The sequence below is a fragment of the Pogoniulus pusillus genome, chromosome 4, assembly GCF_015220805.1.
Source record: "Pogoniulus pusillus isolate bPogPus1 chromosome 4, bPogPus1.pri, whole genome shotgun sequence".
Taxonomy (NCBI): Eukaryota; Metazoa; Chordata; class Aves; order Piciformes; family Lybiidae; genus Pogoniulus; species Pogoniulus pusillus.
The window spans coordinates 5881539-5908133 of NC_087267.1; the positions used below are offsets into that span (position 1 = coordinate 5881539).

General features: G+C 41.8%; 2 long non-coding RNA genes across 2 annotated transcripts in view; one reads left to right on the forward strand and one right to left on the reverse strand.

Annotated features, from left to right (window-relative positions):
- The window catches only part of LOC135175068 (uncharacterized), a 144006-nt gene that overhangs the window by 25719 nt on the left and 91692 nt on the right, over window positions 1–26595 (reverse strand). The window lies entirely within an intron of this gene.
- On the forward strand, window positions 11594–17371 carry LOC135175067 (uncharacterized). Its single transcript, XR_010302199.1, has 3 exons — window positions 11594–11663; window positions 15639–15735; window positions 17273–17371. It is a non-coding gene; the product is annotated as an uncharacterized LOC135175067 (long non-coding RNA).

Genomic DNA, 26595 nt, shown 5'->3' on the forward strand with positions numbered 1-26595 from the left:
ACGTCCAATCCTGCCTTGAACAGCTCCAGGGACGGCGACTCCACCACCTCCCCGGGCAGCCCATTCCAGTGTCCAATGACTCTCTCAGTGAAGAACTTTCTCCTCACCTCCAGCCTAAATTTCCCCTGGCACAGCTTGAGGCTGTGTCCTCTTGTTCTGGTGCTGGCCACCTGAGAGAAGAGAGCAACCTCCTCCTGGCCACAACCTCCCCTCAGGTAGTTGTAGACAGCAATGAGGTCTCCCCTGAGCCTCCTCTTCTCCAGGCTAAATAATCCCAGCTCCCTCAGCCTCTCCTCGTAGGGCTGTGCTCAAGGCCTCTCACCAGCCTCATCACCCTTCTCTGGACACACTCAAGCATCTCAATGTCCCTCCTAAACTGGGGGGCTCAGAATTGGACACAGTACTCAAGGTGTGGTCTAAGCAGTGCAGAGTACAGGGGCAGAATGACCTCCCTGCTCCTGCTGACCACACCATTCCTGATGCAGGCCAGGATGCCACTGGCTCTCTTGGCCACCTGGGCACACTGCTGGCTCATGTTCAGGCAGGTATCAATCAGCACCCCCAGATCCCTCTCTGTTTGGCTGCTCTCCAGCCACTCCGACCCCAGCCTGTATCTCTGCATGGGGTTGTTGTGGCCAAAGTGCAGCACCTGTAGTACATACTTCCAATTGTTGCACAGAGTTGTCTTTTTTTGAATTTGCTTTAAATCAAGATCAATCTTGGTCTTTCTAGGTTGGATATAATTTCTGTCCTGTTTCAAGAGTTATATTGATGGGCCTCAAAGTTTATGTGAATTATGTCCTATGTCTCTATCTTCTTTAACATGTTTAATGCATGTAACTACAGTTACATGCATTAACTACAGTGGGGGGAAAAAATAACTAAGGAAAGCTGAAGAACCCTGGGTTTGAAGAGCTTAAGTACACAAATATAGCTCAAGAATGTTTTTCCTTTTCTGTATCAGCATGAAACAAGACATTCAAACTTTGAAAAGTGTGTGAGTAACAAACAGATGAATAATTATTTTGCGTGGCAGAGAGCCAACTTCAAATGCTAGCTGGGAACTTGAAGTGGATCATGAATCAAAGATGCTCACTTATCACAAAAGGAAGTGATTATTTTGAAGATAATCAATCTTCCATGAGATGAATATACTTAGGCTTTTCAGTTTGAACTATGCTATCCTGAATTTTCAGTTAAGGGCTCACTGCAGCCAAAACATGAATCTGCATTTTCAACTGCAGACTGTTCTCACTTGGTTTGTTCTTTGGGAAACAGTAAGTGCTCCTGGGTTTGTATGAGTTACACTATGATTACAGTGAGAAATAGTATAAGGGAAAACTGTGCCAACTCTGTTTCAACAGGGATTTTTCTTCTAAACTTCAATTCTCTTTTGTACAGTCATGGCATAAAGAATATGTAATCACCATGAGAAGAGCAGATTGTATGAGAGCAGAGGACCATCAGCAGCTAAACACATGCACACAATGTCAATGTCAACATCATCATAACACAGAAGACTGTCCTGCACACAAAATTACCAGTAATTCAGATAAGGAGAGAAATTTTATGTGTAACAAATGCAAACTGTCCTCTAGAACAGTTCAAGGTGGTGATTCCCTTTAAAGCTGTAGTGGTTTTAAGTGCAGCTCCATTTCTGCTGAGATCTTTATTCGTGACTATTTCACCCTGGTTTATTTCTGCATGTGTATGTATTAGTTATTACTGAGGCAGAAAACTGCCAATATCACTGTTGTCAAAACTCACACACCTCCTAGAAGCTGGACAGTAAAAGAGAACATACTATATCAAAAATGGAAATATATGTATCTACACACTTCATATGGAGTACAAAGTGGACTGAAGCCCCATAATATTCTTCCTGCAGGACAGAACTAAGAAATCTTCTGCTAAGAAGATTTGAGCATAAATTCCAACTATTTTAAGACCATGATGTCATTACTTCCTCACAGATACCATGCTCGAGGCTCAATATGCCATCACTCACAATGCAAAAACTGCATATAATTTAGAGCTGGAGTGTGGGCAAAAGGCAAGAGGTTCAGGAAGCAAAGAGTATGTAAGCTTCAAGTCTTTTCCGAGAGGCAAGTCATGTCTTTCAGCCAAGAGCAACCCCACAGAAGAGAACCAATGTGTCAGCTACCATTCAGGTGAGACAATTCTATCACTGTATCTTGACTGATAATAGTGTTTGCATTAAATCCTTCTCTGCTGGATCGAAGCAAGGACCAGGCAGTCAGAAATGACAGACTGCAGCTCAGTCTTATAATTGTGAGGCTGCACTTCCTGAAGCAGAAATGCTTTCAAAGGTCTAAAAAATCTGAACTAGGACATAGCTGTTAGCAAACAGGTAACAGTGCAATGGGATAGCTTATTAAATTGCCTCCCAGTTACCCCCAGTTGTCAAAGTGAAGTAACAAATCTAAAGCATTTTCATCAGCGAAAGCAGTAAATGCTGTGAACAAGATATGTGACTGCAGTTCTGTCAGATACTTCTACTGACAGAAAAGACCAGAGTTGGAAAGTCCATATCTTCAAGTCTGTGTCTAGAAAAAACTGAGATCAATTCCCTTTACCTAGTAAGTTTGACAAGCAAACACATTTACTGTTTCAGTCATTCTAAAATAGTGAGGATTTCTAAGGATTTGCCTTACTGCTTCATTCCCATGTTTTCTGTCCTTTCACTCGATCCCTAGTAAGAATATCTATTCCCTCTCAGCCCTCTCCTAATACTTTTTAAAAACAAATTGCTTTAAAAATGTTTCTAACATGGTCAGTCATCCTGTTAGTAAGTTTGCACTTACATATATCAAAAGTTTCCTAAAGACTGCAGCTTTGAATTTTGTCCTGAAGAGAACAAGGAGTTTCTTTCCGCTGTTCAAAAATTCTGTCCAAAGCACAGACTGAATGAGCAAAGAAACCTAATCCACTACAATTTCCAGGCTCACTGCATCTTGCTGTGATTTTCTCTCTGTTTTAAAGAGACTCAGGCCTGCAGATTCATAGTGGAAACCAGGACAGTTATGGTGACAGAAATTAGTAGCCTAGAATGTGACGCATTTGGGATCAAGTTCAATTGCAGTCAGTTTTAGTAGAGCCACTTTTATGAGCACTCTCTTATCAAAGATCTTATCAGGATGATGTGAAATGCCTCCTTGGAGCTCTCTGTGATTTTGAAAGATCAAGGTTATAGTGCAATCACGTGACATTAAAAAAAAAAGTCATTTTGAATCTGTTGCAAAGTTTGATATTAATTTAGCTAGATGTATTACACTGATAGATTCCAATTTCATTGCATTCTATAGCGTGGTATAGTGCTGTAAAGACTTTATTGGTGTCCCCTATTTGTTTTGGCTTGATGGATCGAAAAATTGTTTGCATTGAACAGGTCTGTTCATTTAACAGGTATTCATTTAAAAGGGTAATAAGATACAAGGGTTGTGTAATGAGACGGAAAATTGCTAACACATATTAGGCGATTACTATGGGTTTTGTCCAAATCAATTTTGGCAGAAAATAATAAATCTAGAATATGGACTTGGAACCTACATTTCAGCCTGGTAATCAGTAGGTCACTCTTGTGAAAATACTTTCCCATTTGTTCTTGTTTAATGGGGAAAGAAGCCATTGCCTTACTTAATAGGAATTTCACAGTGAGGTAACAGAGCTGTGTGAGAAGGAATATGTATCTGGACTAAAAATTCCCTCAGGCACAGAGTCATGGTTTTCTGTCTTTTTTTCTCTAATGAATATTCTCAAGATTTTTACTGGCCACCTCTTTAAAAGAAGTAGATCTTCTAATAGCCAAGAAAAAGAAGGAAAAATGTAGAATCTGTGATTAAAAGACTAGGTCAACAGCTTGAATGTGGATTTACCAGGGAAGGCTTGGGTCACAGTTTCACCAGCCTTGCTGTGATCTCCCAGTCTTTCCCTCAGCCCTCCAGCCAGAGTTCACACATTGAATTTTACAACTTCATATCCATCCACCTAGAGTTAGCACAAACCAAAGCTATCACCTACCTGGTTAGAATGTCAATGCAGTCATTATCTATGCCTTTGTGTCCACAGGACAACAGTTCTAATGTCATCAGGCTTTAGTGGAGGACAGATAAATTGCCACGGTAGAAGTTGAGTACATCTTGACTAAGCCTGTGCTTCCTGCTGTGTCAATCAATGTCCAGAGCTCTAAGATGAAGTCTAGAAGCTAAAAGTTATCTCCCAATAGGTTAACTAACAACAATAAGGAGAGACACAGCAGCTGCCTACACACTTCTCATCTCTTATGAACTGTGAGGAGGTCTTCTATACTATTGTGAAACAAAGTGGCCGTTAAAATTAAGCCATTTCTGAATAATTTGGTTTAAGTCTGGCCTAAAAGAATAGCGTCTGCTCACTTGGCCATTTACAGCTCAAAAAAAGCTTTCTTGGAAACCATTTCTTTCTCCACCCCTGAAGCTACTAATTGCTACATTACAGCTGTGATGTACTACCAGACTGTGAAGCAATTTCAACACTAATAAATTAAATATGCTTCTGACCTTCTTCCAGCACTGAAGCCAACTAACCTAGAAAGGCTGGCACCCACACTATTAAACAGTCTTTCTCTGCAGAACATGTGAAGAATACCCAAAATGACTACTGGAAATAGTCTTTGGACTGTAAAAGCTCCCAAACTGTACCTAAGAGTTTTCTGGGTGATAGGTAGTTTGCCTATGCCAACTTTGACAAAATCATTGAATTAATAATTCAGCAATACAGACAACCAAAATACCAGTATGACAAATGTTGTCTGACACTGTTTAACTTCCCAGTATAAACACTCTGTGACTGTACAGACTGACTTAATGTATGTCAGAATGCCAGGGGGTTGTGTTATCGAGCACTAACCACAACAAGCAGAACTAAGATTTTGCTCAGTCACACACTATGGCAGTGACATGCCATAGTCCTAGAAATACTGTTTTGTTGGGTTTTTTTAAACAGGAGGGTGCTGGACTACATCTGCAAGAAACAGGGCTACTGTAAAGCAAACAAAAATAACACTACAGCTGGGTGAGATGAGCTGGTGGAATTAGCACTGCAAGCTCACAGCAAGAGTTTAAAGAACCCCTTCTAGTTGGTGGAGAGGAAGGGATGTGTTTCAGCTAATAAGAAAGAAACCAAACTGCTCCAAACAAATAACATGGAAGTCCATTCAGAGCTGAAGAGGTGAAGGGTCTTTTAGCAGCCCAAGGAAGACACTTTGGCCAAGCAAAGCTACAAGCCCATCAGCTTTGTGACTGGGGAGAGTGGCAATAGACTCCAGAGGGAAAGAGAGATGGCAGTCAAAGACATCATGAATGGAAATGGCTTAGACAGTAGGAGACAACAGATCTCCCATGTGTGGACAGGAGAGAAAAAAAAAAGAAAGGAAGGTCTATTAACCATTATCAGAGAAGAGGGATGGGTTTGTGAAGCGGAATATGTCTAAGCTTGGCTAACATCCAGTCAAAGCAAGCATGATAACAAACTGCAAATATTTAGAAAGCCATAAGATTGAGGCAGGCTGGGAACTCTGGAGAGCGATGCACAGGGAGCATAATCAGAAGAAACTGCAATACGTGGAAATAGCAGGAAACCAAAAAACCTTTGCCAGTGCCATGCATTAGCCTCTGTGTTAAGGGAATGAGTGGAAATACCCTGGGCTTGAGAGCTTCCCAAGTAAGAAGGTGGATAAAGAAACAGCAGTAAGTACACAAGAGAAAATAATCCTGTAATAGTGAGAGGGTGGAGTCACCATCCCTGGAGATGTTCAAGGAAAGCCTGGATGAAGCACTGAGTGCCATGGTCTAGTTGACTGTCTAGGGCTGGGTGCTAGGTTGGACTGGATGATTTGGAGGTCTCTTCCAACCTAGTTGATTCAATTCTATCTAGTGGACAGGTGGTATAATTAACTACAAGAAGGTTCTCTCTACTCTGCCCTGGGGAGGCCACATACAGAATATTGTGTCCAGTTCTGGGCCCCTCAGCTCAAGAAGGGCAGGGAACTACTTGACATCCCAGTGCAGAGACAAAAAGTATTAAGGAAATGGAACTCCTTCCTTCTGAGGAGAGCTGGGGCTCTTAAGCTTGGAGAATAGGAGACTGAGAGTGATCTCATTAATAGCTATAAATAAAGACTAGGACATAGAATGGTTCAGTTTGGAGGGGCACCTCAAAGCTCATCCACTTCCAACCCCATGCCATAGGCAGGGGCACCTCCCACTAGAACAGATCTCTCAAGGCCTCTTCCAACCTGGGCTTCCAGTTCAACCAACCACTTCAACTTATCCTAAGCGAGCAGAAAGCAGCAGCTAAACATAGAAGAGTAAGGAGACCCAGCCAGCACCCGTGGGGGATGTTAGAGCAATCATTGAGTCTCTAGCCTACCTAACCAGGGGGCCACCAGGCCCCCCGGCCTTTAGATCACCTCCACCATTCACCCAGTGTGCACCATGGGCACTCACCAGTCACAGTGTGAGGAGGATCCTCTACCCAATTGGGCAAGCTTAGGGCTTCTGCCTTTCCTGAGGGGGATTATAAAGGGGAGTGGGCAGGGAGGACAAAGTGCTCACACCTGGGGTGGGAGGAGACTCCAACAGAACCCAGGTGCTCTGGGTTTGGGGTAAAAAGGGGAAAATTAGATGTAGAGTGGGGAAGGGGCAGGTGTGGTGGAAAAGGGGAAGTGGTGCTGGAACTCCTGCCTCATTAATTGCATCACAACACTTAGTCTGGAAATGCCTATGATCCTACTATTCTATGAATACAGTTAATTTAATGATACATTAGAATCATAGAATCAACCAGGTTGGAAGAGACCTCCAAGATCATCCAGTCCAACCTAGCACCCAGCCCTAGCCAGTCAACTAGACCATGGCACTAAGTGCCTCATCCAGGCTTTTCTTGAACACCTCCAGGGACGGTGCCTCCACCACCTCCCTGGGCAGCCCATTCCAATGCCAATCACTCTCTCTGGCAAGAACTTCCTCCTAACATCCAGCCTAGACTTCCCCCAGCACAACTTGAAATAAACTGCATGTGGGCAGATGCCTGCATTTGCCCAAAGCCCTGTTAAAGCCTCTAAAGCTTCACAGGAGCAGAAGATCTGAAGAACCGGCATTTCCAGACTAAGTGATGTGATGCATTGTGATAGAAATTGCCAAGGCTTTGGGTAGTGGTAGGAATAGACCCTCACCTTGCTCAGGTATAGGTAATAACTACATTGCAAGTAACAATGTATCACAGAATCAACCACGTTGGAAGAGACCTCCAAGATCATCCAGTCCAGCCCTATCCAATTGATTAGAACTTGGTACCAAGTGCCTCATCCAGTCTTTTTTCAAACACCTCCAGGGATGGTAACTCCACCACCTCCCTGGGCACCTGATTTAGTTGGGCAATTAATGAGGCAGGAATTCCAGCACCACTTCCCCTTTTCCACCACACCTGCCCCTTCCCCACCCTACATCTAATTTTCCCCTTTTTACCCCAAACCCAGAGCACCTGGGTTCTGTTGGAGTCTCCTCCCACCCCAGGTGTGAGCACTTTGTCCTCCCTGCCCACTCCCCTTTATAATCCCCCTCAGGAAAGGCAGAAGCCCTAAGCTTGCCCAATTGGGTAGAGGATCCTCCTCACACCGTGACTGGTGAGTGCCTGTGGTGCACACTGGGTGAATGGTGGAGGTGATCTAAAGGCCGGGGGGCCTGGTGGCCCCCCGGTTAGGTAGGCTAGAGACTCAATGATTGCTCTAACATCCCCCACGGGTGCTGGCTGGGTCTCCTTACTCTTCTATGTTTAGCTGCTGCTTTCTGCTCACTTAGGATAAGTTGAAGTGGTTAGTTGAACTGGAAGCCCTATTAAATCCTCTAAAGCTTCACAGGAGCCAAAGACTGAAAAGACACGTAGCTCGCTCCAAGCTTGGGGATGCAGCCTGGTCTCAGAATTGCATTTCAACAGAATTAGGTTTCTGTGATTTTATTTTAAGAATTTTGTTTATCACAATACTTCTCTAAGTCAAAACAAAACAAGTCTTGTTCTGATTCTGTCTTTCAGGGTGACTTTGCCAAAATTGGTTTTGCTCCAAAACTCATACCTTCTAAGCATCTCAATTGCTTATGTAAATTGAACTGGACAGGAAGGTCAGTTAGCAGTGAAATAACATTATTTAAAAACAAATACCCATCATGCACTGGAGATATCCATTAGGGAAACATTACTGCGATACAGATTTATGTTTCCCAGCTTGCAGCTTCAGACTGTCTATTTTAATTCTGTTCATATGCCACCAGTTATCTCCAGTAGATTTAATATTCTGCAATACCACACTTTATGTGATCTCTCCGGTCCTCTTTGTCTTGCTTTCCATTTACTACCCCGTGCTATTATTTGGTTGCGTGAAGGAGCTCGGCTATTACTCTGTTGTTCCATTTCTGCTGCCAGAATAGTTTTGATCAATACAGCTTGCAAAAAAAAATTAGATCATAAAATGCAGTGTGTTAAACTGAACTTTTTTTTCAGTTGTTCTAAGAACTTTCATTGCAAATGCAGGAACTACAACTGGTCTACACCCCATTTTTGGCTTTTTAGTATATTTTTGCAGTCTATTAAATATATGAACATATGAACAGTTAGCTCATCCTTGAAGAAACACATTGAGTTGGGAGTTTTTTAGGGCTGCTGCATAGATTTATGGTTCAAGGTATTTTCAGTTCCAGCTTGAAGTGTACAAGACAATGGGGAAGAGTTAACAGGATGATTTATTATCTACCTCTAGCTACAGTATTTCTCCATCAATAAAAAGGCAAGATCATACAAGGAAGTTGTGACACTTGCTTTCTACGGACTCTACAGGGTAACAAGCTGTTATGTTGTATATAACAGAGTTCACATTTTTATTACTGAAATTACTGTCCCAGAAGACAACACCAGGGTGTCTTTCTAATGACTTTTTAATGCAAAATATTTGATTCAGCAACAAGACCTATTCACACCTTTAGAACAATTAATGCAAAGGTAAATAGACAGTTGTTCCCAGCATACAGTCAGTAACCTGATCAGTTTAAACTTAATGACCCCAGCAGGAAATTCACAGTGATTATACACTGTGTGGGCTGCTTTCCATTCACTTTGAAGATTTCCTTAATAAAGCTCTGCCTGGAATGGGAGCACTTCTCCATTCCTAAGTGCTACAGGCAAGAAGTATTTGAAGGAGAATTCTTATTTTCTCTCAACTACAGTAGACCTGAGCATTTATCAGAACCATAAAAGTAAAATACACCAGCAGAAAAGGTAACTTCAAAAGCTACAGCTACTTTTGCAAGTTGTCTCCCTTCCAGAAGTACACACTTGCCTAGTTATAAAAGTCACATGTGATTTTCTAGTTCTCTGTCTGGATGCAGGCTGGTTTTCCACATCAATACTGAAAAGTCTAAAAGACACAGATGCTAAGAATAACATGTTCAGGCCCTGTGTTTTTGCCACATTGCAGGAAGCTCAAGCCACATTTTTGCTGAAGAAAAGCAAAATCCTGGAGCTCCAGCAGGGCAATCAGTGGGTATCCATTGATGCTATCCAAGTGAAAGTGTTTAAGTAAGCACCTAAGCTATAGTGATGCTGTGTAAGTTACTGTTAAATATACTGCATTAGTCTTCTAAGAAGGACCACTGATCAGAGTCTTTATGACATAAAACTGTCCACTTTGAATAAAGAATGTGTTCCTTGCTAGTAGCTATGTACTTGAAGAGTAGCTGATTGATGAAGCTTAGCCTGTGACAGAGTTCCCATTAGTGCAAAATAAAAGGATTTAAGAAGACACTACAGACATCAAGACCCAAAAAAACCAAAACCTTGTTGTCAACAGAAGAAAATTCTACCAGCAAAACAAGAAGAGCAGAATAGGTTTGGTGACAGTAAGCAGAGCCAACCAAGAGTGCAGACTGCCTGGCCAGTTGGTTGAGATGTGCAGTTCTACCAGGATGACACAGGATGAGTGAGGGCTGAGAGCAGTAAGGCTCAGCACTGGCTTGTCTGCAGCTTGACAGATTAATTCCTTCTCTGGGAGAGAGAGAAATAACACTGCCATAGCTTGGAATAACTGCATGAAGTTAGTTTTGTCCAAGATCTGTTAAGTGCTGTCTTAGACATAAATTGAGGAGGAAGCAGTTCAGGTTTGTGCTTTTCTAAATGGTGGTGCTGTTTCCCAGGGCACAGTGTCTTGAGCAGATGTGGGGAAAGTTCTGTAACTTGCTGCTGGGTTACAGTCCATCTTTCCCTCGTTGTTGGAATCCAAAAGTGGTTTTCCCAGAAGTGCTTTTGAGGTAATTCTAGATGCTCCACAGTATCTTACCCCTAATCTGCTTGCACTCAGAACTTTGGATGAAGCAGCCATGTCATGGAGCTGCATTCAGCTTTAGAAAGTATTGTTGTATAATGAGTAAATAGCCTTTCCCTGTTTTCACAGCTGAAGAGACAACACTGTTAGCAACCAGAACATGCTGGAACAGGGGAGTTCCAATTCCAGTAAACAAGGACTGTATATACTCAGATGTAAGTACTTCTCTTCCACCTGTTAGTTAGTGACTGGAACTGCTAAGCAGTGAAAAAGAATAACCATGGCCACCACACCTGCAGGAAGATGACAGTTTTGTGCTGCTAACACCCAGCATTTAAGCCCAAGTATTTTGCTCCAACACTGGAGCAGTCAAAGGCATGAGGGCCCAGCTGGTGTCGTCCCCAATGCTATTGCTGAAGACAAGTCAGTAACTGGCTGCAGAACTGGTGCTGGCTACAGTGTCTTGTATTCTGTGAGGCAGGACCCTGTTTGCAGATCACTGTCTGCTTTACAGACATGAGATACACCTCACTAAGCAGGGCAAAGTAGTTTTCAGTGGCAGGATGGCTGACCTTGCAAGGCAGGCTTTAAACTGAGAATGATGAGGGAGCACAAAGATGAGAACAACCTTCTTGGACACAAAATCACATTGTGAGGTGAGATGGCACCAAGAATGGCCATATTGACTTAGCCTAGGAAATCCTAACCTCCACCTCCAAGTCTTAAGGAAGCTGGAATAGGATGCACAGTTTAAGTTTTCCTGCCATTTGAGTACAGCTAGGGACAGCTAGCACAGGATAGGTCAGACTGTCAGCTGGCCTAGTTTGCCTTACAGGAGCTTCTTTGCACAGATGTACCCAGGTCAGAGGAAAGCCTCTTCTGCACATGGAGCTGTGTTTTGCCCTTGGGCCAGTGAAGCTCTGGATCTGAGATTTACTACCTTCCCTTTCAGTATTGGTAGTTCTTCACACCACTGTATCTATTTCAGTGGAATACTACAAGAGCATACATTTGCCTTCACTGAGTTGGAAATCACTACACTACAGAAGCCACAGAGCAAGGAAGAACTCCATTCCTCCATGACTAATTGCAACTGGGATAATCATCATTTATCCCATTGCCATGGTGCAGTTTGTAGACAGTCTTCAGTGACAAATGGCAACTAAGCCAGCCTTCATAATCAGGAAGCAGAACTCATTTCTTATTTCTTTCTGGTCTCTGTAGGTTCATTACTCTGTGTTCCGTTCCCTGTTTTGGAATGGTCTTCTGGGTGCATCCATATTTACTAGATTATGTAAGTAGCTGTCATCCTTAGAAAATACAGAGTTTAAAAAGTATGTTTCCTACAGCATCTTCCAGGATTTAACGTTTAGGGAGACTGCAAACTTTAGAATATTAGCAAAGCAATATGGTGAGTTTTCTCTCTAGAGTCAGAGTGGAAATTCAGCCTTATTATTAAAATACTTGATTAAAACTCTACTTTTAGCTTTGTTACAAGTTTTTTTGGTAAATTGTATCATCTTTCCATGCTACACAGAGGAAAGTAAGAAAATCTTTCATTATTCACATTCTCATCTACAATTCCTATTTTGATTCAATCTGTGCAAACCTTATTTAGACATGGAGATGATAAAGAAAATAGGAATAGTATTGGTGAGGACACCACCTGAAGGGTGGTTGTGGCCAGGAGGAGGTTGCTCTCTTCTCTCAGGTGGCCAGCACCAGAACAAGAGGACACAGCCTCAGGCTGCGCCAGGGGAGATTTAGGCTGGAGGTGAGGAGAAAGTTCTCCACTGAGAGAGTCATTGGACACTGGAATGGGCTGCCCGGGGAGGTGGTGGAGTCGCCGTCCCTGGAGCTGTTCAAGGCAGGATTGGACGTGGCACTTGGTGCCATGGTCTAGCCTTGAGCTCTGTGGTAAAGGGTTGGACTTGATGATCTGTGAGGTCTCTTAAAACTCTGATAATACTGTGTGATACTGTGACACTGTGACATAGCTCCAATACAGATCATGAAATGCCAGCGCATTTCAGGTTGTATGGCCTCTGCAAAAGCTTCTGTTTTCTTCTCTGTTCATTGAACAGTTTCATACACCATAATTTGTACCTTTACTGTTATCCTTCCTGCATTTTATTCCTGCATCCCTTCTTTATTTCTCCTTTGAATTGAGTCAACATTTGTTCTTACTAGAAATGTGTCAGTTTTGAAAGGTAAATCCCAGGTCACTCTCAATGTCAAGTGTTATACTGCAACGTTCAGCTGACAAAGCTCAAACTGTAAATGCAGTTTACAACTATTAGCTGAAATTTTCTTTAACACAGACAAGCTATTCAACATAAACTGCTGTTTTATAGTAGCCTTTCCTTCCAAAATTATTCACACTGATACACTATATACTTTCAGATAAAAGAATACCTTGAACGGAGTCAAGAAAAAAAGTGTCATTGTTATTTCACAATGATACCAGAAACAGACTGAGAAATCCAAGAAATGCAAATCACAATACCTCTCTGCTGCACTATATCTGTATGGAGAGGAAACTGAAACAGACACATGTAAGGTAAAAAAAGAGGATGGAGATAGACTGACAAAAAAGATTTATAAAAAATACATCTTATAATAAAAATCAAATGTCAGACACACAGCAGAAAGTTAGGGAAGACAACAAAATCAGCTCAAATTTCATAGCTTGGACCTTGTTCAGAAATTACAACTAGGGACTGAAGATGAGGCTGAGAGAGCTGGGGTTGTTTAGCCTGGAGAAGAGGAGGCTCAGGGGTGACCTCATTGCTGTCTACAACTACCTGAAGGGAGGTTGTAGGCAGCTGGGGGTTGGCCTCTTCTCCCAGACAACCAGCAATAGAACAAGGGGACACAGTCTCAAGTTGTGCCAGGGGAAGTATAGGCTGGATGTTAGGAGGAAGTTCTTGCCAGAGAGAGTGATTGGCATTGCAATGGGCTGCCCAGGGAGGTGGTGGAGTCACCATCCCTGGAGGTGTTCAAGAAAAGCCTGGATGAGGCACTTAGTGCCATGGTCTAGTTGACTGGCTAGGGCTGGGTGCTAGGTTGGACTGGATGATCTTGGAGGTCTCTTCCAATCTGGTTGATTCTATGAGGAAAAAAAGGGGGAGAACTAAGGAACAGAATGATGACTGAAAGTGCCTGGCTAGAACTAAAAGCAATTGGAAATCTCTCTGGTGTAACTCCTCTATTTGAAACTTTACAAAGCAAGCAGTAACACACACATCACACACCAGATGATAATTTATGAGTGGATTCTTCTTTTAGGATAGTATGTACTTCAATGCAATTACTCTAACTACTCCAAGAAACTCCAGAAAGTTATGTGATGAGTCAGGACTGGTTAGCAGCCAAAATCCCATCCAGCCACTCACTGCCCCCTCAGAAGGAAAATGGAAAGAGTGGGAGAAAGAAAGCTTGTGCATCAAGATAAAGACAGGAAGATCCTTTACCAATTGCCATCACAGGAAAAACAGACTCCATTTGGAGAAAAATAATTCATTGCCAGTTAAGATATAAGTATTTAATTAGTGGTTCAGGAATTGGAAAAGAGTAACAAACAAAACCCCTCATATCAGAACACCTCAAGAAAACACACTTGGGGAAAACATCTTTCCTCTCCCCATTCCCATGGTCAACTGCACCCCAAACTCCTCTCGTGCCCGCTTATTAATGTTGCAGGTTACACTGAGTCCCTTCAGCAACACAGTGTGTGGAACAAGGAGCATCAGATTTGAGAACATAATGGCCATTACACAGTGGTTTCTTTCTGCTCCAGCCCAGGTCCTTCAGGAGTTGTAGCTCCTCAGCAATATTTCCTCTACTCCTCCTCCCTCGTTCCCTTCACTGGTTTTTTTCACTCCTCCTCCATCAGGCATTTTTCTTCCCTTTTAAAAATTCATTGTCATAGCAGGGGCCACCTGCACAGCCCAGGGGCTCAGCTGTGCCCTGCAGTGTGTTGGTTGGACCCAGCTGGAACTTACTGCGTCTGGCACGGGGAAGCCTCAGCTACTTCTCAGAGAAGCTGCCCTTTAGCACCCACTGCCAGCAGGTTGCCACAGGCACCTAGTGCAAATCCAGATATGAGTAGTAGATTGGGGTGTGTGTGTGTATGTGTATTTATGAATGTGTAACACATGTTGGTGCATTGTGCTTAGGTTCGTTTCCACAGAAATGTAAAGCTCTAAATAAAATCAAGTCAAGTAGCACTGGTCAAATAGCTGCCAGAAAAAGCAAAAAGAGCTGAAAATCCTGTCTTCAATGCATTTTAAGAATTTTTTCCCCTATGTTTGGGCTTTTATAGCCAGTAGATCTTTAAAAAGGCTGACAGGCAGATGCCTTCTGAAAGTCCAGCATAAGTTAATGGGGCACAGCAGGTGTCACTGCTGCATGCCTCATATTTTGTATAATTTAACCCATTTTTTTTAGTCTCTTAACAGTATTAGATTCCACCATGAGCTACAAATATTATGTAGGTAGTGATGACATGACTTCCTTTATATTCCTTGTAGAGCAGAAATGTGCAGCTGAAATTGTATGAAAGATGAGGAATTACTGTGCCATTTGAAGCTGAAATGATTGTGCTTGAACTGCTGCAGCTGTAGGTTCTCTCAGGACTACTGGCCTCCAGGCTTGTGGAAGATAAACATACTGCTGCTAGCCAGCAGAGATTAGTAAACATATTGCTTGTGCTTCTGGAAAACTGTCACTGTGTGCTCTCCCAAAAGAACAAGTTCTGATCTATATTTTAAGTAGCAACTGCTCGGCATGCTAAAATATCCTGTACATATTTATTCTGTTTTGCTTTCCACAGAGTTCTTTTAATCTCAGTTCCCCACAAGTGTGGGACAGAAGCGGAATCAAATTGAGTGGTTGCTGGCACCTTTCCAGCCCTTGAAGAACTCAGTGATATTTAAGCAATGAAATCCATACACACATATGCTTTCTCTCTCACCATTGAAAACACACACACACAAACCTCCTGCTACTGTTTCATTGGGACTCAACTATTTGTCAGAAAATTGCAGAGCCTCTGCAGCTAAAATGCATGTCTCAAGATTCTCTAGTCTATCCCACCTGCTCAAAGCAGGGTCGCCAAAAGCAACTGCCTGTGGCTTCATTCAGTCATGTTTTGAGTTTCTCCAAGGATGGAGACTTTTATACCCTCTCCAGGCATCCATAGAGCTCACATGCTCCCAACCCTTCATGTTTGTGACCCACTGCTAAACTTTCTCCATTATGTTCATAGGAATCTTCTGCAAGGGAGCTGAGGACTGCAGCCAGCAGTCCAGCTGCAGCCCGCCTGGTGCCCAAGAATGAAGAAAGAACATACTATCAATCTGCTGGTAACATTCACCCTAACACAACCCATAATACTGTTAACCAGAATCACAGAATTGTCAGGGCTGGAAGGGACCACTGCTACCCGTTCTTTTGTCAATTGGAAACAAATCTCAGTGCATCACATTCTTCTAGCAGATGTTTCTCACTGTTTATTGGTTACTCAAAAAGTGTTACTCAACAAAGGACCATGAAGTTGATTCAGTGACTGGAACACCTCATATGAGAGCTGGGAATGTTCAGCCTGGAGAACAGAAAGCCTAGGGATGGAAAGCTTACCCATGTATCCGAGTACTAGAAGGACAGTCCAAAGCACCTATGGCCTCTGTCAGCTCAAGTTAGGCTCTGCCCCCACCTCAAGCTTCATTTCAGGGACAAGTGTCCTGAGGAATTCTGGAAATACCCTGAGGAAAAAGCCAGCTGAGGAAAGAGCTGTTCCCGCTTTCTTACTGTAGCAAACTTCCCTAAAAATCAGTGGAAGCAGCCGGGGTAGGATGCACAATTTAAGTTTCCCTGCACTGTAATAGTCTCAAGTTCCTTTGGAATTTGATTTTTCAATCAGAATGGTGCAGAATGTCTCCTATTTGTCTTCAGAAGACAGTAATAGAATCATAGAATCAACCAGGTTGGAAGAAAACTCCAAGATCATCCAGTCCAACCTAGCACCCAGCCCTAGCCACTCAATCAAACCATGGCACTAAGTACCTCATCCAGGCTTTTCTTGAACATCACCTCCCTGGGCAGCCCATTCCAATGGGAAATCACTCTCTCTGGCAAGAACTTCCTCCTAACATCCAGCCTGTACTTCCCCTGACACAACTTGAGACTGTGTCCCCTTGTTCTGTTGGTGGTTGCCTGAGAGAAGAGGCCACCCCCCACCTGGCTATAATGTCCCTTCAGGTAGTTATAGAGAGCAATGAGGTCACCCCTGAGCCTCCTCTTCTGTAGGCTAAACAACCCCAGCTCCCTCAGCCTCTCCTCATAGGGTTTGTGTTCCAGGCCCCTCACCAGCTTTGTTGCCCTTGTCTGGACACATCCCACCACCTCAGCATCTCTCTTGAATTGAGGGGCCCAGAACTGGACACAGTTCTTAGAAGACATTTTGTGAAAAGATTTTTGGAGTTGCATTCACATGACAAAGGCACTTGCTTACACAGCTGCACATCCCCACATAAAAGGCACGAAAATTGAAAGCACTCTAAAGTAGCTACATTTCTTCTCATGAAGCAAAACAATTAAGATCAGACAGTGATAGACATGAAAATAGTTACTCTGCATCAGTCACCAGCTCTTGCCTTGCTCTTAGACTAACACAGACACGCCTTTTCACACGCAGGGCTTTCAGGTTATAATCTCACTGCAAGATTTGAAGAAAATCACTAAAAACATCCATTCAGAAGAATACAAAAAAAAACCAGTCACTTCTCAATCAATTTTTTCCCTCTGCTCCTATTTGACATTTTATAATCTTATCTCTGTGCTTTTATCAGTGGGACTAAAATGAAATGTGATTTAGCTTTATTTCCTGCACAATTCTCACAGAGACTATGGATCTGGATAGATTTTAAGGAAATAGTAACTAATGGCAGAAAACTGTAAAGTGTGCTTCATAACAGAAGGAGAAAATAACCCACTACCTCTAGGAAGGTGAATCTGAGAAATGTGTTGCCAGTTGTGATGGTTTGGGTGTTCCCTGCCCCCCCCACACTTTAGAAATCACCCAGACTAGTCTCAGCCGGCTCTGGGAATATAAATGAAGCTATTTATTTACAGCAGCACAATTTACAAGCAGATATTTACAGTAGATACAGTTATAGACAGAAATATACAAATGAAAAGGTAATACAGAAACACAACTCTCCTCCCAGAAACCTGAGTCCCCAGGAGGGGCTCTCAACCACCCCTGCACCTTCCCCCTGCCCCTCTCAACCTTACCCCAGTCCCAAGGAAGAATAGAGGTTCAGCCAAGAGGTTAAGAAGCAAAGGTGAGTGGAAGGTGAGGTTAGGGAGATGCAGCTCAGTCAGAAGCCCAAGGCAGAGTGAGTGAAAATGGCCAGAGTGTTATCTAATGTTTTCGTTTCTTCTTCAGCAAGACTCTGAGGGCAGTAGACATCACCATTGTTTTCCTTTCACAGCCTATGATCTACTTCTTCTCACCAAAACATTCTAGCTAGCTTCAAAGTAGCACACCAGTGCTGCATGTGGGTGAGAAGGGTGGCGAGCGGCGAGAAGAAACAAAGACTGAAAAACAGCAACTGTAGGAGGTACGGTCAAGTAGTCATGTAAGAACTTGAAAAACCAAAGGATGCCATTTAAAATGGGGCTTTGTCAGGAATGACTAGTTGCCTATTTCTCTGCAATAAAATTTCACCTATAGCATTCATCGGCCGATAATGTTTTTTCCTGTTGCTGCTTGTTATTGTGTATTACTTCAGCTCTGAATTTCTCTTTTCACTTATTGTGCAGTTTGGGTTTTGGGGTTTTTTTATTTGTCAGAAGCCTAGATCAAGCTAACTTATAATGCTGGCCCTTTTTCACTCACTGTGTCTGCTTACAACGTTATTGATTTTCTGAGAAAATGTGTGAACACACATCAGACTGCTTTCTGAAACAAAAAGCTTTTCTCAGTTCATGTCATGCATAGACTTAATACACTCTTTGGCAATAAAGTGGCTGTTGATTATTACCCTGCACAGTTGTGGCAGCTTCATTAGTTTCACTATGTAGCTTGCAGTGGTTTCATGCCAAATTAAAAATGCAGGTCATTCAAAGGACTAGTGTGAGATCAGCCTATGGAAATTTGAAATTCACCTGAGTCCAGCAGTTTATAAACATACAGAACCACTTCATGCTCCATTCAAAACCAAAAATTCACAATGGGGATAGGGCTGGGTGATGGGCTGGATTGGATCATCTTGGAGGTCTCTTCCAAGCTGGTTGATTCTATGATAAGAGTGTTGCTCTGTCTTAGCAGTTAGGCTGTGGCTGGTACATACACAGTTATGAGATTGAGAAAGGTGCTCTTTACTGTTTACATGCTATTTAAATACTGAATGCTTATCCAGGCTTATCCTGCCCTTGGGAAATGTTAAACAACTGAAAGAAGTTATGCTTTTTTATTTACTGGACAATGAGCCTGCTTTGAAGGCCACTGAAGTCAAGCAGTTATTTTCATTATGAGGAATATATTATTGACTGCATGTCTAGTTTTAGGTGGGACAGTACAAACTAGGCAACCTCAGTGATGGAATGAGTATTTTCTATACCTGAACTTGTTAGGACAGTGTTAAAATTATGGTATCAGGTGCTGGTGAATCTTCCTTCAGATAACAAAGAGAATGATGAGGAATTGAGAGGCTCTTGTGTGACTAAGTTAAAAGAGTTTGGCTTGCTCAGCCTAAAAAAGACTCTCAGAGGGCATTATTCTTCCCAGAAGTAGAACAAAAAGTATAGATCACGTAGGTGGCTATTTGTGACTACTGTTGAGGTTTCCTTTCACATGAGTTATGTGCTATGGGGACATGGAGGAAAGAGACACAAGCAGAAGAGACAATAAGCCACATTTTCTCTGCCCTTTGCATGAGTGAGTTCCCTGCATGTTACCACCACAAATTCTTTCTGGTTTATAAACCTGGCATATGGGACTAGGAACATGAGAAGCAGCATCCAGGAGACAGGAGCTAGTGGAAAGCTAAAGTTCCCATAATCTTTCCAGATAAATCATCACCTGGGCAAATACCAAGGAGGGAGACCATCTGTTTATGAAAAATATTGGCTTTGGAAAATGTGTGAGAACTGATGAGAGCTGTTGAAAATCAGAATAAGTTTGCTAGTCACCTGAAAAGTAAAGCATCTGAGCACACTGTTGTTGATACAGCTTTTAACTGGTTTGCAGAGGGAACTTAATGAAATTATAAAGCCAATTGTTTGATTTGGCTGCAAGGAAGTGGTTTCAATTGCCTGAGATGCTCTTTCCAAGCTTTAATAATCTAAGTAATTATTTTTTTGATGATTGAAGATTGTCAGTTTTCAAAATTACACCCTAGTTGATGCAACTACACAAATTATTTTTGTATAGTCGTCTACAGATTTCTTCTCAGTGTTATGCACTTTACTCTTTATCTCCTTTTCTCTAACTCAGTCTTTCTTTTGTCTCTGTCACACAGAAGAATTTCCTGTAACATGCAAATGTCTGCCATCTATAGCCTTAAACAAGCTGTTTTTTCCAATGATTGCCTACTACTAGAAAACTCTCTATAGATATGAAAAGCCTAAGGATATTCAAATAACGAAATAAACTAAATAATTAAATATTCTACATTAAATAATTGAAACTATTTTTTTAAAATACAGTGCATTTTCAAGAATTTCACAAGTCCTCTACATGGTTGAATGTTTCAAAATGCATTCTCTTCCTAGAATTTTGATGCCCTTAAAAGAAAGTGACTTTTTCTCTGATTTGAAATCCATGCATAAATAGTCTGCTCCACCAAACAACTAAAACACTAGAACACAATGTAATAGTTTAGATTTTTATTTGGTCAGATATATGCAGACAATATAGCCTGGAGAAGAGGAGGCTCAGGGGAGACCTCATTGCTGTCTACAACTACCTGAGGGGTGGCTGTAGCCAGGAGGAGGTTGCTCTCTTCTCTCAGGTGGCCAGCACCAGAACAAGAGGACACAGCCTCAAGCTATGCCAGGGGAAATTTAGGCTTGAGGTGAGGAGAAAGTTCTTCACTGAGAGAGTCATTGGACACTGGAATGGGCTGCCAGGGGAGGTGGTGGAGTCGCCGTCCCTGGAGCTGTTCAAGGCAGGATTGGATGTGGCACTTGGTGCCATGGTGTAGCCTTAAGCTCTGTGGTGAAGGGTTGGACTTGATGATCTATATGAGGTCTCTTCCAACCTTGGTGATACTTCGATACTGTGATACTGTAATACACCTGACTTAGCACCATGGAGTAGAAATGAAGGCAAATTTGTGTCAAAGTCAAGATAGATGAATTGTAAATAATAGTTGCAAAGTAGTTCATTAGCAGATTCATAATGGAATGTTTTAATGGATGCTACACTTCTGAAGATATCACACAATCACAGAACATTAGAGTTTGGAAGGGATCTTGAAAGATCATCTATTCCAACCTCCCTTCCAGGGTAGAATCACAGGAACATTCTCAGGCAGGTTTTGAATGTCATCAGAGAAGGAGATTCCATGAGCTTGCTGAGCAGCCTATTCCAGTGTTTTGTCACCCTCACGGTGGAAAAGTTTTTCTTTATGCACATGTGGAACCTTCCATGCTCCAGCTTGCAGCCACTGACCCTTGTACTATCTCTGAGAAGAATCTGGCTCCATCCTTGTGACACTGGCTCCTCACGTATTTATAAACATTAATGAGGTCATCTCTCAGACTCCTCCAAGATAAAGAGAAAGCTCACAGTCTCTCCTCGTAAGATGTTCCTCTCCCTTAGTTGTCTTTGTGGCTCTCTATTTGGCTCCTTCAAGCAGTTCTGTGTCCTCCTTGAACTGAGGGGCCCATAACTGAATATATTATTCCATATGTGGCCTCACCAGGGCAGAGTAGAGGGGCAGGAGAACCTCCCTCAATCTACTAGCCACAGCTAGGACGACATTGATTTTCTTGGCCACTAGGGCTCATAGTCAACCTTCCATTCACTAGGACCCAGGAAATGAAGTGAGGCTGAGCAGTCTACAGTTACCTGGGCCCTTCTTCTTGCCCTTTCTGAAGACTGGAGTGATACTTGCTTTCCTTCAGTCATCAGGCACTTCTCGTGTTCTCCTGTCAGCCTTACCAAAATAATGGAGAGTGGCCTAGCAATGACTTCTGCCAGTTCCCTCAGCACTCACAGGTGCATCCCATCAGGGCCCATGGATTTATAGGTGTCCAGGCTGCCCATTGCTCCCTAACCCAGTCCTCATGCGTGAAATAGAAAGTACTTACCAGAGGTAATAACTACTTTAATTTCCTTCCATAAGCACAACAGCCATTCTTTGCAAATTACTGTGCTTAGAAGCTGTGAACAGAGACCACCAAGAGAGAGCCTCACTTCAGTTTGGAAAGCATGTATAAGAAAATGTAATTTTGTTCAAGTGTGACCCCAAATCACTGAGATTAACAAGAATGTCCTCATTTTGATTTCAGTTGCAATAGTGCAGATCTAGGGCAGTATTAAGAAGTGACTATGATGCTCACTGTGAAATAACAAAGTACTGAAACAGAGCAGTATAAGACTCCACAAAAACTCTAGGCATCCACCACTTCCATAATGTCACTATATTCATATCCACATTCAGCATTGTATGAATTGCCCACAGCCACATAGGACAGAACTTATATTTTTTCACCTGTTAGAGAGAAGATATGATTCCATAGATATTAAGGATTTTAATGGCATTACACAAATTTACCTGAGGCATTAGACTTGAAACCTCAGGTACCAGGGAATGTAATGCTGATTACTGGAGCAAATAAATAAAATTCCAGCTGCTCCACAACTTCACAAACCCATTTGGACAAGTTTTAAGCAGCTATATCTAATAAGAATGTGTTTGTTAAAGTACTACATTTTATCCAGAAGGAAAAACATTCTTAAATTAGAAGAAAATGGTGATTTCTTTATCAATGTCCATATTGTAGTTCCATGTAATCTTTCAAACTTTCAAACTTTCGACTTACAAAGGATATTAAAATATACAGCACAAATGTGGTACATGTATTATAAATCAAAACAAAATGGAAAGTGAAATGAATTGCAAAAGGTCTCCTCCTAGGAAATCTACACACAACAACCCTAAGCAGAGCTACAGGCTGGGGACAGAGTGGCTGGCAGAAAGGGACCTGGAGATACTGGTAGACAATAGGCTGAACCTGAGCCAGCAGTGTGCCCAGATGGCCAGGAGAGCCAGCGGCATCCTGGCCTGTATCAGGAATAGTGTGGCCAGCAGGACAAGGGAAGTTCTTCTCCTCCTGTGCTCAGCACTCATCAGGCCAAACCTTGAGTACTGTGTCCAGTTCTGAGCTCCTCAATTCAAGAGAGCTGTTGAGGTACTGGAACCTGTCCAAAGAAGAGCAACAAAGCTGGTGAGGGACCTGGAGCACAAACCCTATGAGGAGAGGCTGAGGGAGCTGGGGTTGTTTAGTCTGGAGAAGAGGAGGCTCAGGGATGACCTCACTGCTGTCAACAACCACCTGAAGGGAGGCAGTAGCAAGCTGGGAGTTGATCTCTTCTCCCAGGCAACCAGCAACAAGAATGAGGAGACACAGTCTCAAGTTGTGCGGGGGGAGATATAGGCTTGATATTAGGAGGAAGTTGTTGCCAGAGAGAGTGATTTGCCATTGGAATGGGCTGCCCAGGGAGGTGGTGGAGGCACCATCCCTGGGGGTTTCAAGAAAAGCCTGGATGAAGCAATCCCATGGTCTAGTTGATCGGATAGGGCTAGGTGCTAGGTTGGACTGAATGATCTTGGAGGTCTCTTCCAACCTGGTTGATTCTATTCTACAGTTTTGAGGCAATTACAGTGTAATGGGAAGGACAAATAACACTTTGAAACATATCTGGGAAGTTTTTCACTAGCAAAGAGAGTTTAGAGAATTTGAACTTCTCTAAACAAGATGTTCTAATGAGAAAAAGTTGTGATTCAGGTCTTTCTAGCTACAATTTTCTTCCTCAACCAGCTTAACTGCCTCAGCATCTGGACAAAAGGAAATATCAGGGAATGGGATTTAGCACATTAGATGATTTGTTTCTATATTCCAGGAAAATTATAATTGCTAAAGGATATAGGAATCTGCACTTGCAATCTGCTGACAGCAGCCACAATTTCAGGTAATAAAAGGGAACCAAGAAATCCTTCAGATTCTGAAAGAATGGGGTAGTCTTTAACTGAACTGGAAGGACTGGATGAAGAAACCCTGGAGATTGTTTCAGTTTAAAGCATGTTGCTGTCACTCAGACACGTGCTTAAAATGCCCAACACATTTCTTCCACTTAATTCTGCCCTCAGGGTCTTGTTTTTCTAGGCAAGAAGACAGAGGGCAGATACCACTTTCTGTGACTCCAGGCTAGGCTTGGCTAAATCAGAACTTCTCTCATTTTTAATAATGCCCACAGAAACAGAAACCCTAAGACACCACGGTAAGGAATACAATATAAGGACGTAGATAAAAGAAAGCTCTGGAAAATAATACATTAATGTGCAGATGAACTAAAAATAGACCACAGCCCTCCAAACACCCTTCACTCACCAGATTTTTCCATATCTCATTCAGCTGAGCACTAAAATACTTCTTACTTCCATTGTAAATTGTGTGAGAAGCTGAGGTGGTAAGCTTGTTGTGGATAAGCAGCTTGAATACTCAAAAGCAAGAGGCCATCAAGAACTGAAACTTCAGTGGCATGAACAAGTTTGGATGCAGCAGAAGGACTAGTGAGAGATATCTTCACTGTGAATTCCTAATTCCTCCACTACTACTAATGAACTGTTCACTAGTCCTGAGGACAGCAAATTCCATTCCACTAGAGTATTAACAAATTATGCAAATGAGATATGGAGACCTAATTAGAGTGTAGGAATTGCATGGTTCAAGGAAAAGTCCATTTCTGTATCATTAATTACACAACAGCCCTTCTTCCTAACCAGGCTAAACCAACTCTATTTCAGCATAATAAGTATTCTAATTAAAACAGCTTTTCAAACTAATGATGCACGAAATATACAATAAAAAAAATGTAAAGTCCAAACATTCATAGGATTTGTTTAAGGACCTGGGAAGCATGCAAAATAGGAAAAGAATTGGTTTTTATGTAGACAATATAATAGCCTTCTATTTTTAGCAACAGAATGTTAATTGTTAATAAAAATAACAACATAATGTCAAGGAAGATTCATACACAGCTATGATATGAATGTAAAATTTTAACTTCTTAGAAGCAAGGCAGAATGAATTATATAGATATGGATGCTGAAGAGGACCTCGAGTATGCAATGGATGTTAAGAATGAATGATTTGCAAAGATGAATTAAATTTAATGAACCAGTTCAGTCTTTTCACTCATACTATTAAGACTAAGTATCGAAATGCACATTTTCTTCTAGGAATTATTGTCCTTTTTGTATCTTCCTGACTTTTGCTTCACTTGTCAGAAGATTTTTTTTTTCTTCCTTAAGAGATGAAATTGTGACAGCCTAACAAATTATAACAAAGCAGAAAGTACTGAGCTTCCAAAAAGGGGAAAGTGACTAAACAGCAGTGATAAAATCTTCTGAGTGCTGAATTAGTTTAATATATATATAAAAATTACACTTTTAGATCACAGGACTCCACTCTACTCAGAACCTAAACAAAACTCTGATACTGGGATGTTAAAAAATGAAGTTATTTCCTTAGCCTGCCATGCACCTGGCAGATCTAGACCCTGAAGTCATAACACATTTTCTTTCCATTCTTGTACTCTTGCAAATCCTTCTTTGATGATCAGATAACTAAGACTGATGAGCTAAAAAGTATTATGTCGTCCCAATTTATTCAGGGAGAAGAATGCCCTGTTAAACAAGAAATAAGAAGGAAAATAATAGGAGAAAAAAATACATATACATATCCTTTTCTTCGTGATGGTAGAAAATAATATACATATTACCAGATCTTGGGGAGATTTTTGTGTATGTGGGTTTTGTGGGTAATGTTTTTCCCCATGCATTTTGTTCTGGCTTCCCTGGAGCTTTCATTGGAAATCTGACAACAAGTTTGAGGTGTCTGTACAACACACAGGGTCAATATTCAGGGAAAAATCATAACATTAGGCTGCAAGATAAATATTTGCTCTCAAATGTTGATGTAAATATTGTGCCAAACACATCAGCTTTTTGAGTTTTTGTACACCTGAGATACCTTTACCTGTACTGAGCAATTATTTGAATTACAATTCTTCATAAATTCCTATGTTTAGGGTTACGCATATGAATCTTAAAGGGGGAAAAAAGCCTATTTTATTCCACTACACTAATCTGTGTTGATATGAAGATAGTTATGCACAATCAACTGATAATTGCTATGAAGAGATGAAAGAAGCTTGTAACCCAAATTACTTATGGATCATAATTGATGAGGCCAAGTAATTTTATACCTAATTTAGCTGTTTGGTTGGTTGGGTTTTTTCCTCCAGGATGCTGTGGGAGGAGAACCTTAAAGTTACATTTTGCATTCCTTCCCTTATTCCTCTTTTAAAGAAATTTATTCTTTGAAATTCCAGAAGTCCACTACCTGCAACACATGCATCTGCTCTAGTTGTATGTTGTAACATCTTCACAACATGTAAATAAGAAAATCTAACCCAAGTTTTCCCACAAAATCGTGAGGAGTTGCAGAGAGAAGCTACTGTCTAATGACCACTCACAGCCTTTATCCCCTTGTGCACCACTAAGGCAGGGAGAGAAATGAGGAATGTGAGAGAATGAAGTGGAGTCTGGGAGAGAGAGGAAGAGTTGTATTAGTGGTTGACTGTTTCTCACTACCCAAACCTACTTTAATTAACATTAAATCAGCTTTTGCCAATTTGAGTTGATTTGGCCTGCAACAGCATATATGAAGCAATCTCCCTTTCTTTATCTCATCCCATGAATCTTCTCATGCTGCTTTCTCCTCCTTTCCCACTGAGGAGGGCCATCACACATCTTGCATTCAGACCTTACTTTTTGACTTACCAATAGTAGTGATGTGGACTGCTTTACACTGCGGAGTTTGTGATCTATATAGCAGTTGCTCTGAATAGGTACAAGGGTGTCCTTTGCTGTCCTGACCTGCAGCTTTAGGCTTGTGTTGTGCTACACAAATCACCAGGCCATAGA